Here is a 12,293-nt window from a genome sequence, read left to right on the forward strand (position 1 = left end):
TGTTAATAACTCAATGGTACATATGTACGTCCTTGTATAACAGAAGAAAGATTCTGCTACAGGTGCCAGTTTCGATAACTGCAATTATATTAATTGAAGCTTGAACAATATAAAAATTAATGTGCATTTGTAAAATCTTAACTATTCTGGTATGACAGAAACACTTATTTTACTTTTATTTTACTCAATAAAACATGCTACACAGGTTGACCTTCAAGGTCACTGCCATGGGAAGAAGCGATAAAAAATACTTAGCTTTTTATCGTTACCCATTATTTGCGATAAATCAAACAAAAATATATGTTTGTGATATTTACACCCTAAACACAGGTTAATCTAAACATTAATATTAACATTATGGTGAACCTAAGTCACCAAATTTTCTTTGCAATTGATTTCTGAGAAAAAATGTTAATAGTTAAAGAGTTGTAGTAAATAAGGAAATTTTAGAATAAGGTTGTTGGTAATATGAAATGTGAAAGCAACAGTCTATGATATCAAAAAGCCTGGACTTCAATTTATCATGGGGAATGGTTGTCTAAACTTTTTTGATGTTACTGATTTTATATTATTTTGTGATTTCAAATTTTCTAAAATTTTCTTGGATTGTTCAAATATCCACGTATCTGCATTACACATTTTCTGGAATATACTGTTGTACAGAACTCCCGAAGTTTCTCTTTCACTGCCTTAAATATTTTAGTGAGGCGTAAAGATGAGCCTTGGTAGAATATTTACTGGAAGCCGCTACGTATGTTTGTTTGCAAAGATTTGTAAAGTGTTAAAAGGATTCTTTACATGCACGGTAATGCAGAGATGTAACATTTCTTTCAAAATGCAATTCTTCTTTACCTCTCAAACATTGTTTTGAAAAAGAAGAAAAACAGTTACAAATGACAGACCTTTGCACATTACTCCAACCCAATGATTCTCACAGCCATTTGGACATATTCCGGTGGATGTATTACAGTAGGTTCCAGTTCTGCAGCTTCCACAGGGTTTTTCACATGTTTGCCCATAAAACCCAACCTCACATGCTTATATTTAAGAAAAACAAATAATAAACGCTGATAAAAAGTTCATTTTTTTGATATTTGGAGAGTTTTTCTCGAATATTGTACATATTTCAATGAATGCGTACTTGTATTTCAGACAATAAAAATAGCTTTACAACCCAGTTTTAATACGTAAAATGATTAAGAAACATGGTATGTTAAAAATAAAAAAAATCTGGCATCTTACAGAAAAAAATATCTACTTTTTTCGAAAAACAAAAAAAATCATATTTGAAATAAAAGGTACTGAAATTATTCCAGAATAAACATTAAAAATTTACGATAGGTTTAACTAATTCGAAGACATTTTGAACACTATTTTAAATTAATAAAACCAATGTTTTTACTGTCACAAAGAGGAGCAGCCCAATGATCCTGACATCCCTCTGGACATATCCCCGTTATAGTATTACAAAATGTTTCAATGCTACATTTGCCGCAGTTTAATTCACACTTTAGTCCATAATATCCTTCTTTGCAAACTGAAATGAAGAATAATGAGTTCAAATGCTGACTGACTTTTTTTTCATACTTATTGTTAGGCTATTTATTATTTTTATTATTTATTATGTTATTTACACATTGTATTGTCTATATTTCTGTTTTCCGAGTCATGAGAAGGATTAAACCCCGGGTTTGACCGGTCGACAGGGGATGTTTACTCCTCCATGACACATGATCCAACCTCATATTTTTAGAAGTCCGTGTTTGCTCTGCTCCGGATTGGCATTGTTTCAATGGACTTTTGAGCTTGATTACTGTTCGTTATCTCCTTATATCACTATGTAAAATATCTCTGGGGCATGATCAGTACTGCTAGAATCCCACTCTTCTGTCATAGAAATAATTTTTCCACATTTTCCCATAAAACCTTTCCAACATTTTTACATTTTGTACATGCGATCGACGAATTTTCATCGAGTCATGTTAACCACACGATTGTAGAAGCACCTCCTTAATACTATAAAATACAAGTTTTCGATATAAACGAGAATTATGTTTCAAAGTATGCTGTTTAGTGTTGTATATTTTCATCTTTGTTGTTAAAAACAACAGAGGAATGGCTGATCGATATTTCCAACCATTGGCTGTCTTCAATATAAGAAAAAAAATTATCAAAAGAAATCAGCGTACTTGATTCTTAATCTTTAATTCCATGTGAATCATACACGTTTTTACTTTATGTACTTCTTAACGCCCAGTTTATGTATTTGTTTACATGAATTCTCGTTTCCCCTTCATTCGGCCAATGTTTGATCAACAGGTATGACACCATGGGTTCGATATATATACATGGAGACAACGAACAGTATTCAAGATCAGAAGTCCTTTAAATGTTACAAATTTTAGAGCAGAGCAAACACGGACCCCTTAAACATCAGAAGTGGGATCAGGTGCCATGGAGGAGTGAGCATCCCCTGCCGACCGGTCACATCCGTCGTGTGCTCCTTGTCATGATCAGGAAATAACGGAAAAATCCGGCAACAATTCATTTATTAACAACTGTGACGAATACTTCACTATTCATACCATCCCAAAAAATTTGGTTAATATTATATTTTGCATGTTTTCAATTATTTATAGCATCCTAAATAAATCTTTAAATATAGATTTTAAGAAACCGTTCACGTCATTTAGCTTACTATGACGTCATACTGTATACGCAAATGGAATATCTGATTGTAGCCTTAAAAACCCAGCAGAACAGCTGAAAACGTCCTACCATTACACATATGTCCATCCCAATGATCCTCACAACTGTCTGGACATACTCCGGAGGATGTGTCACAATATGTCCCATTTCTACAGCTTCCACAGAAGTTTTCACATGTCGGCCCATAAAAACCTTCTTCACAATCTACGTAAAAGGTGAAAAAAATAAATTAGGAACAAACATTTGTAAAAAAAAAAAAAAAAAAAAATTCTTTCATTGAGATTTAAGGATTTTTGTAACCTGTAAATAATTATATAGGTACATTCTTGCATTTCAGAAGCAACACACTGCTACAGGGCTCAGTTTTAATAACTGCAATTATATTATGAAAGCCTTTGCAATATAAAAAGACATGTACATGTGTATTTGTATAATCTTAACTATATTGGGAATGACAGAAACATTTATTTTTCAGTAAAACACTTAGGTTAAACATCGATTTTTCAAGATCATATAAATAAACAATTTTGAAGAATCTTTTGAATGAATGATTACAAAGGGTTATATCAGTCAGTTACCAACACCTAAGGAACCATTGCAATAACCCTGTTACGATTCGGGACATATCCGTGTTATATTATCACAAACGTTTCCGAAACTTCATTTGCAGCAGTTGAATTCACAGGCTGCTCTATGAAATCAATCTGGGCATGTTGATTTGCAGCAGTTTAATTCACAGACTGCTCTATGAAATCAATCTGGGCATGTTGACATGAAGAAGTATCGCATTCATTCAACATCTGCTTTTGTAGGATAGATGAAATCCACCCAATATAGTATATTTTTGAGGCGTGGCTCTTACAAGATTGTAAATGTAATCCCCTCCATGTCATTTTCTATCCCGCGTCCTTCTTATTTGATATGTATATATTTCCACCACTACATTATTTTTTCATTTCCAAAAGTAGGTGTAAAGACGAAGAATGACCCCCTTTGCAAAAATGTCCCACCAGTCGTAGAAATTTTTTTTTATGTAGGAAAAGAACACCTACGGTCAGTTTTCTACTGATAAGACATTACCCCTCTGTTGGAAAATGACTCCCATCCCAAAAGAGGAATAAAAAGTTAAAAAAAAAAGAAAAAAAAAAGAGGTGATTATTTCCAAGATTTTGGCTAAAAGTTTAATTCTGGTGCGTTTTTCTGTCGAACAGTGGACGAAAACACAGTTAAAATATACTATGACTGCATTGCATGTGTTTCAATCTATTACACCTATTATTTCGTAGCACAGTTTTTTTCTGTCGAACAGTGGACGAAAACGCAGTTAAAATGTACTATGACTGCATGACATGTGTTTCTATCTATTACACCTATTATTTCGTAGCACACGATTAAACTTGAACAAAGGATACGTCACAGTAGCCATTGGTTAAAAAGTATTAACTTCATTTTTTATTTATCATTTGTTTCTTATTTGGATATTGTACCGATTTTAGACGTTTATAGCCAGTTAATTCTTAAAGTATATGAAAAACGGGATGACTTCTGAACCGGCTTTTCCATCCCCATCGAAAATTTCTGGGTCAACGAAATATGAAGATAACGAACAGTATTCAATCTCGAAAATCCAATGAAACAATACAAATTTGGAGCAGAACAATCACGGACCTCAAAATTTAGAGGTGGGATCAGGTGCCATGACGGAAGGAGCATCCCCTGCCGACCGGTCACACCTGCCGTGTGCTCCTTGTCATGATCGAAAAAAAAACCCAGAAAAATCCGTAGACAGATCAGTGTCTAAATAATGGCCAAACAATTAGTATGAAAAACTTCAGTCAGCATTTGACATAATGATAAGTTGTATGTGCGGACAAGGTCATTGTATCTACCGTGAAACTTGCAGAAAGATGAATTAAAACGAGACTGTTGATATCTTGTTTCATCAACTTGTTTGTCAATAGCTTGCCTCGTTTTAGAAATTGTTCATACGTAGAGCACACGATATAAGGTTATATATTTTCCAACTTTAGAATCTTGCTAAGTTTAGGTAATTTTCGAAAAACCATAAAGGCCTTTACATTTATAAATACAGTATATAATCCGAATTGTTCAAACGAATTGGATATTTGCTTGTACGAATTGGATATTTGCTTGTACAAATTAAATATTTGTTCAAACAGATTTGATGTTTCTACGAATTCTTTGCACACATTTTATTATTCCTCTGATAAAAGAGAGTATAAATGAAATCAAAGAAGGTAAAAATGCACTCAAATGCAACTTGATTAACAGGTAAATAAACATTCTCTCTCTCTCGGATTAATTAGGGAAAATTTAAAGAGAACTTCTTTAAAACAATGAAACATTTGTCAAATCAATATGGTAGCATTTCCACATAACGGAGAATGACATCGATTAATGCAGTTAATTACTCATGAAAAAACAGATCATTTCATTCGAAAAGTTTAATTAGACCAATATATCTTCGCTTTTAGTTGCATTTGTATAATCTTAAATGGCTTATTTGCCTAGACGGTAATGCAGACATGTCGCATTTATTTTCAAAATGCAATCCTTCAATACTTCTCAAACATTGTTTTGAAAAAAAAAAGATGAAAAACAGTTACAAATGACAAACCTTTGCACATCGCTCCAACCCAATGAATCTGACAACCATTTGGACATTCTCCGGTAGATGTATTACAGTATGTTTCAGTTCTGCAGCTTCCACATGGTTTTTCACATGTTTGCCCATAAAACCCAGCTTCACATGCTTATGTTTAATAAAAACAACTAGTTAATACTACCAAAAAAAGATCATTTTTTTGGTGATATTTGGATACTTTTTCTCGAATATTGTTCATAATTCAGTGAATGCGTACTGTTTTTCAGACAATAAAAATAGCTTTAACAACCCGGTTTTAATTGGTAGAATGATTAAGATATACTGTATGTTTTTAAAAATAAAATATCTGGCATCTTACAGAAAACAAAAATTCACGTTTTACAAAAAAAAAAAAAAAAAAAAAAAAAAAAAAAAGTCCTATATGAAATAGAAGGTATTGAATTATTCCAAAATAAACATTCAATATTTAAGATAGGTTTAACTAATTCGAAGAAAATTTTTGAACACAATTACAAATAAATAAAACCAATCATTTTACTGTCACAGAGAAGACCAGCCCAATGATCCTGACATCCCTCTGGACATATCCCCGTGATGGTATCACAGAATGTTCCAATGCTACATTTCCCGCAATTTAATTCACAGCTTTGTCCATAATATCCCTCTTTGCAAACTGAAACGAAGAATAATGAGTTCAAATGCTGACTGACTTTTTGCATACTTACTGTTAGGCTATTGATTTTTTTACTGACTGAATTGTCTACGGATTTTTCTGTTTTTCTAATCATGACAAGGAGCAAACGGCGGTTTGTATCGGTCGACAGGGGATGCTAACACCTCCATGGCACATTATCCCACCTCTGACATTTTTAGAGGTCAGTGTTTGCTTTGCTCGAAATTGGCATTGTTGCAATGGACTATTGAGCCTGATAACTGTTCGTTATATCCTTATATCACTACGTAAAACATCTCTGGGGCATGAACAGCGATGCTAGAATCCCACTCTTCTGTCAGGGAAATAATTTTCCCACATTTTTCCATTAAACCTTACCAAGATTTTTACATTCTGTACATGTGATCATCCAGTCATGTTAACCACACGATTGTAGGAGCACTTTCCAAGTACTATAGAATACAAGCTTTCGATATAAACAAGAATTATGTTTCAAAGTATGCGGCTTAGTGTTGAACTTTTGCATCTTTGTTGCTAAACACGGCAGAGGAATTGCTGATGGAGATTTCATATCGTTATCTGTCCTCAATATAAGAAGAAAAAAAAATCAAAAAAAAAAATCAGCGTACAAGATTCTTTATCTTTGATTCCTTGTGAATCATACACACTATTCAAGGAATATACTACTTAACTCCCATTTTATACATTTGTTTACATTAATTCTATAAGTTTCCCTTTCACTCGGCCAATATTTGTTTGACAGGTATGGCGTCATGGGTTTGGCATTTTAAAACCCCTGTTACAAATACTCCACTATTTATACCATCCAAAATTGACAAGATTAGGTTTATATTATGTTTTGCATGTTTTCGTTTATTTCCAGCATCTGAAATAAATCTTTAAACATAGATATTAAGATATCGTAATCTCTAAAGTTCATGTCATTTAGCTTACTATGACGTTACACTGAATATATGTGGAATATCTGAGAGTAGCATCAATAAAGAGACAAATAGAGAAATGCGCATCTGGTGCATCAAAATTGGTACCGTATGAGATTTACTTTGTAGCGTTAACAGACGCTCAAAACAGCTGAAAACCAGTCTAACCATTGCACATTTGTCCATCCCAATGATCCTCACAACTGTCTGGACATACTCCGGAGGAAGTGTCACAGTATGTCCCATTTCTACAGCTTCCACAGAAGTTTTCACATGTCGGCCCATAAAATCCTTCTTCACAATCTATGTAAAAGGTGAAAAAATAAATTGGGAACAAACATTTTAATTTTCTTTTATTGAGTTTTAGGGGATAATTGTAATCTTTCAATAATTTAATAGGTACATGCTTGTATTACAGAAGCAACACACTGCTAAATGATCCACTTTCGATAACTGCAATTATATTATGAAAGCATGAACAATATAAAAATTCATATATGTGTATTTTTAAGTCTCAACTTTATATTGTGTATGGCAAAAAAAGTATTTTCCAATAAAACACTTAGGCTACACATCAAACATCATATCATTTTAACAAATTTGGAAGAGCTTTTTTAAATGAATGATTACAACTGGTTAAATCAGTCAGTCACCAATATCCAATTCAAGGAACAATTACCAGGACCCTGACCCGATTCGGGACATATTCGATGCTTCATTTACAGCAGTTGAATTCACAGGCTGCTCTATGAAATCAATCTGGGTACGCTGATATGAAGAAGTATCGCATTCATCTAATATCTACTATTGTAGGATAGATGAAATCCACCCAACATAGTATATTTCGAGGCGTGGCTCTTACAGATTGCAAATGTAATCCCCTTCATATCTGATATATCCCGCATCCTTCATGATAGGTATACGCTTCTACCACTGCATTTTTTTCTTTTCCGATCGCTGATGTAAAGACGAATAATGACCTCCGTAGAAAAATTACCCATCAGCCGTAGAAAAATGTATTTGTATTGGGGTCAGTTTTCTACATGTCCAAGATATAAGACATCCCCCGTAGAGAAATGACCCCTATCCCAAAAGAAGAATACAAAGTTTAAAAAAGAGGTGATTGATTCCAGGTTTTTTGGTCTCAATGTCTAATTCCCTAGCACTTTTCTGTCGAACAGTTGACGAACACGCAGTAAAAATGTAATATAACATCATTACATGTGTTTCTATCTATAACACCTATTACTTCTCAGCACACAATTAAAATGGCAAAAAGGATACCTCACAGTGGTAATTGGTTAGAATTATTCATTTTTCTTTATCATTTGCTTCTTATTTGGATATTGTACCGATTTCAGACGTTTATAGTCAAATAATACCTTAAGTATATGAAAAACGGAATGGCTTCTGAATCGGCTTTTCCATCGCCATCTTATTAAATGCATTTATGTAGTAATACTAGAAATCCACTATCGTCTGAAAATGTGTTAAATATTACAGATGCTCTGAATACAATCAAGTTTTAAACAGAGGCAGGATACTGAAAAACATGGATATTATAGGTTTTCAACAGTTTCAATCAAAGTTAGGGATTCAAGCTTGTACAGCTAAGCGAATTACATATTTGTTCAAACAGATTTGATGTTTCTAAGAATTCTCTGCACAAGATTTATCATTCCTCTGATTAAAGAGAGCATCCAGAAAATCAAAGCAAGTATAAAGCACATGGATCAGGTAAATTTTGGAGGAGATAAGGAAATCTGATCGAGTAAACTTGCTGTATAGGTTAAAAAATTTCTTGCAATTCCCCTTTTGTTTGCCACATAAGTTGAATAGATATTGTTACCTGTTTTTTCCTATTTTTATGAAAATTTACCAAAAGTATCAGTAACATCACGTAATTCTTATTCAGATTAAAAGAAACATTTGCTATATGTCCGAAAATTATATATATGTAGACTGTTAGAATCATTGAAAAATGCACTTAAACGCAACTTGATTAACAGGTAAACACACATTGTATATATCTCCCTCTCTCTCTCTCTCTCTGTGGAATAATAAGGGAAAATTTAAAAGAGAACTTCTTTAAAACAATCATTATGATATATTTGTCAAATCAATATGGAGATATATCCACATAATGCAGAATGATCGAATAATGCCGTCAATTACTCAGTGAAAAAACATCATTCCTTCGAAAAATTTAATTAGACCAAAATATCATCGCTGTTAGTTACATTTGTATAACCTGAAATGGCATATTTGCATGCACGGTAATGCAGACATGTCGCATTTCTTTCAAACTGCAATCCTTCAGTACTTCTCAAACATTGTTTTGAAAAGTAACATGAAAAACAGTTACAAATGACAAACCTTTGCACATCACTCCAACCCAATGATTCTGACAACCATTTGGACATATTCCGGTGGATGTATTACAGAACGTTCCAGTTTTGCAGCTTCCACATGAGTTTTTACATGTTTGCCCCAAAAACCCAGCTTCACATGCTTATGTTTAAGAAAAAAAAAAAATTAACGCTGACAAAAAGATCATTTTTGTGATATTTGGATACTTTTTCTCGAAATCTGTTCATAATGCAGTGAATGTGTACTTGTATTTCAGGCATTATAAGAAAAGCTTTACCAACCAAGTTTCCATTGGTAGAGTGATTAAGATGTACTATCGCTAGTCTGGAAATTTTTACGTCGATTTATTTTTGCGAAACTGGTTCAAAAAAACCTGTTGATTAATTTTAACGTTTCAAAATTTTGCAAATTGACATTGGTGCTAAAATCAAAAAGCGCTTAAAAATTTTATAGCAGTTTATAAGTCACGCATGTTGTACATACAATAAAATACGCATGTACATATAATATTAAACGTTGCCAACATTTAATAATCGGATTATAAATTACGCACTTAAAATAAATTACACATGTACATAGAATACTAAGCAATGCCAATGTTCAATGATCAGATAAAAATATTAGAATTTAAGAGATAAAACATCTAAACTATTTAAAGTTTTCATAACATTTTAATAAATCACGCATTTAAAAATTTAAAAATATATGAAACGATGTCAGCTTTAACTAACTTTCAGATAAAACCATTGTTCTTAGATAAAACAACTGGCTTCTCTTTCTTAGAGAAATAATTTAAAAGAGACATAGTGCCTGTCAAACCATCGGACGATGTTGAATGTACTGAAGGCAGACTTACGCATGGATTGTCATGGGTAATTACCTTGTAGTATAAACAGATTTCTTAAAATGACCACTGTTTACGAACACCTGTTCATCTTGTTAAAAAATAGCAAAAAATTATGTTTTTCATTTTTTTGTTGTTGATTTATTTTTAAGAAATATATTTCTGCGAATGCAATGTACGCGCAAACTTGCTAAAAATTTATCTACAACAAAAATTTCCAGATTTACGGGTATATATAAATATCATAATATAACTGCAACTTACAGAAGGAAATGAAGTCGTTTTACGGAAAAAATCCATTTGAAATAAAAGGTACTGAATTATTCCAGAATAAACATTCAAAATTTAAGATAGGTTGTACTAATTCGAAGAAAATTTTTGAACACATTAAGAAATTGATAAAACCAATGATTTTACTGTCACAGAGAGGACCAGCCCAATGATCCTGACATCCCTCTGGACATATCCCCGTTATGGTATCACAGAATGTTCCAATGCTACATTTGCCGCAGTTGAATTCACAGCTTTGTCCATAATATCCTTTTTTGCAAACTGATATGAAGAATAATGAGATTCAAATGCTGTCTAAACTTTTTCATATTTATTGTTAGGCCATTATTTACACACTGAATTGTCTACGAATTTTCCGTTTACCGGGTGGGACCAGTCGACTGGGGTTGATCACTCATTCAAGGCACCTTATCTCACCTCTGATGTTTTAGAGGTCCGTGTTTGCTCTGCTCCTGATTTGCATTGTTTGAATGGATTTTTGAGCTTGAATACTGTTCGTTATCTCCATATTTAATTTATTAATTGTTTTAATGGATATAAATAACTTTTAGCTGATATTGTCATGTTTTGATGGTCCAAAGAAGACAAGCACTTAATTTTCTCAGAAGTGATATTTATCTTTTCAAGAAGTGTGGGTTTTCCAATTTTCTTTGCATAAGATTCTGATTTCTTATGTCTAAACGTCTGTAAAGTGAAGAAAAGAAGGACCTCTCCCAAACTTTTAACTCCAAAACAGTAACCAGCTAGAATAAAAAAAATCCCTTGTTCAAATAATTTTGAACAATGATTTGAATAAACCTGAATGTACACTACCTGGAAAGTATGTACATACGTTTCAGCTTTTATTTAAAAAAATCTGTCAAGTGAACAAAAAGGATTTTCCCCCAAAATTTTGATCCCAAAACAGTAACTAGCCAGAATTGAAGAAAAGGGTCCTTTGATCAAATGATTTTTAACAATGATTTGAATAAACCTGAATTAACACTTCCTGCGGATGTTTCTATATATGTTTCATCTTTTTTCGTTGAGTGGTTCTTGCAAAGTTTTTCTTTTTAAATGTCATTAATTTTTCCTAATTCGTTATTTCCCATCGGAAGAAGGCCGGTCCTTCATTTGAAAAAAACTTGAGTCAAGTTTACTTCGAGATACTTTTTTGTCTTTGGTTGAAATTGGTCCAGTGGTTCTTGAGAAGAAGTCCTATGATGACAAAATTCTCCTATACACTCATTTGAGAGATAACAATTTTTTTCAAGACAAAGAACTAAGAAAAGTAAGCGACACCAATTGTATTTTTACTTATTTCTTAAAAACTGACAAAGTTAGATAGGCCACTTAGGGTTGTCATTCAAATAGCACTGTACTTAGTAAATTAATGTTTAAAACAAAATATAACACAAATGGATGGTAAAATGGAAAAAAAAAATCACTCTCATGTGTTAGAATTATTATTTGTTTTAAAATTGCACATGCATTCAAAAAGGCGTACCGCAAGATAGAGAACTTTTTTCTGATCACAGAATTGTGAGCAATATTTCCCGAAAAATTCAATTCCTTCCTTATAAAATGTAACCTTGTTACAATTTAAACTGTTTGCACTATCTTATGGTCAACTTGTTATATTTTTTAATGGGTAAGAAGGAAACTCTTTTGAGCTATCTTGAAACGTCAAATAAACACTCAACATACATGCAGTCGTATGCAAAGAGAGAGTTATGCGATATGTTTTGACCCAAAACAAGATCATAAATATTTTCCTTTAAATGATAAATTTTTCTTACAGTTGTGTATAAATGTACAAAATTTAAAAACGTTACTACTAATGTATCATTTGATATAACA

Source organism: Saccostrea echinata, unplaced genomic scaffold (genome assembly GCF_033153115.1).
Source record: "Saccostrea echinata isolate AGI-Se365-2 ecotype Australia unplaced genomic scaffold, CSIRO_AGI_Sech_v1 ptg000005l, whole genome shotgun sequence".
Taxonomy (NCBI): Eukaryota; Metazoa; Mollusca; class Bivalvia; order Ostreida; family Ostreidae; genus Saccostrea; species Saccostrea echinata.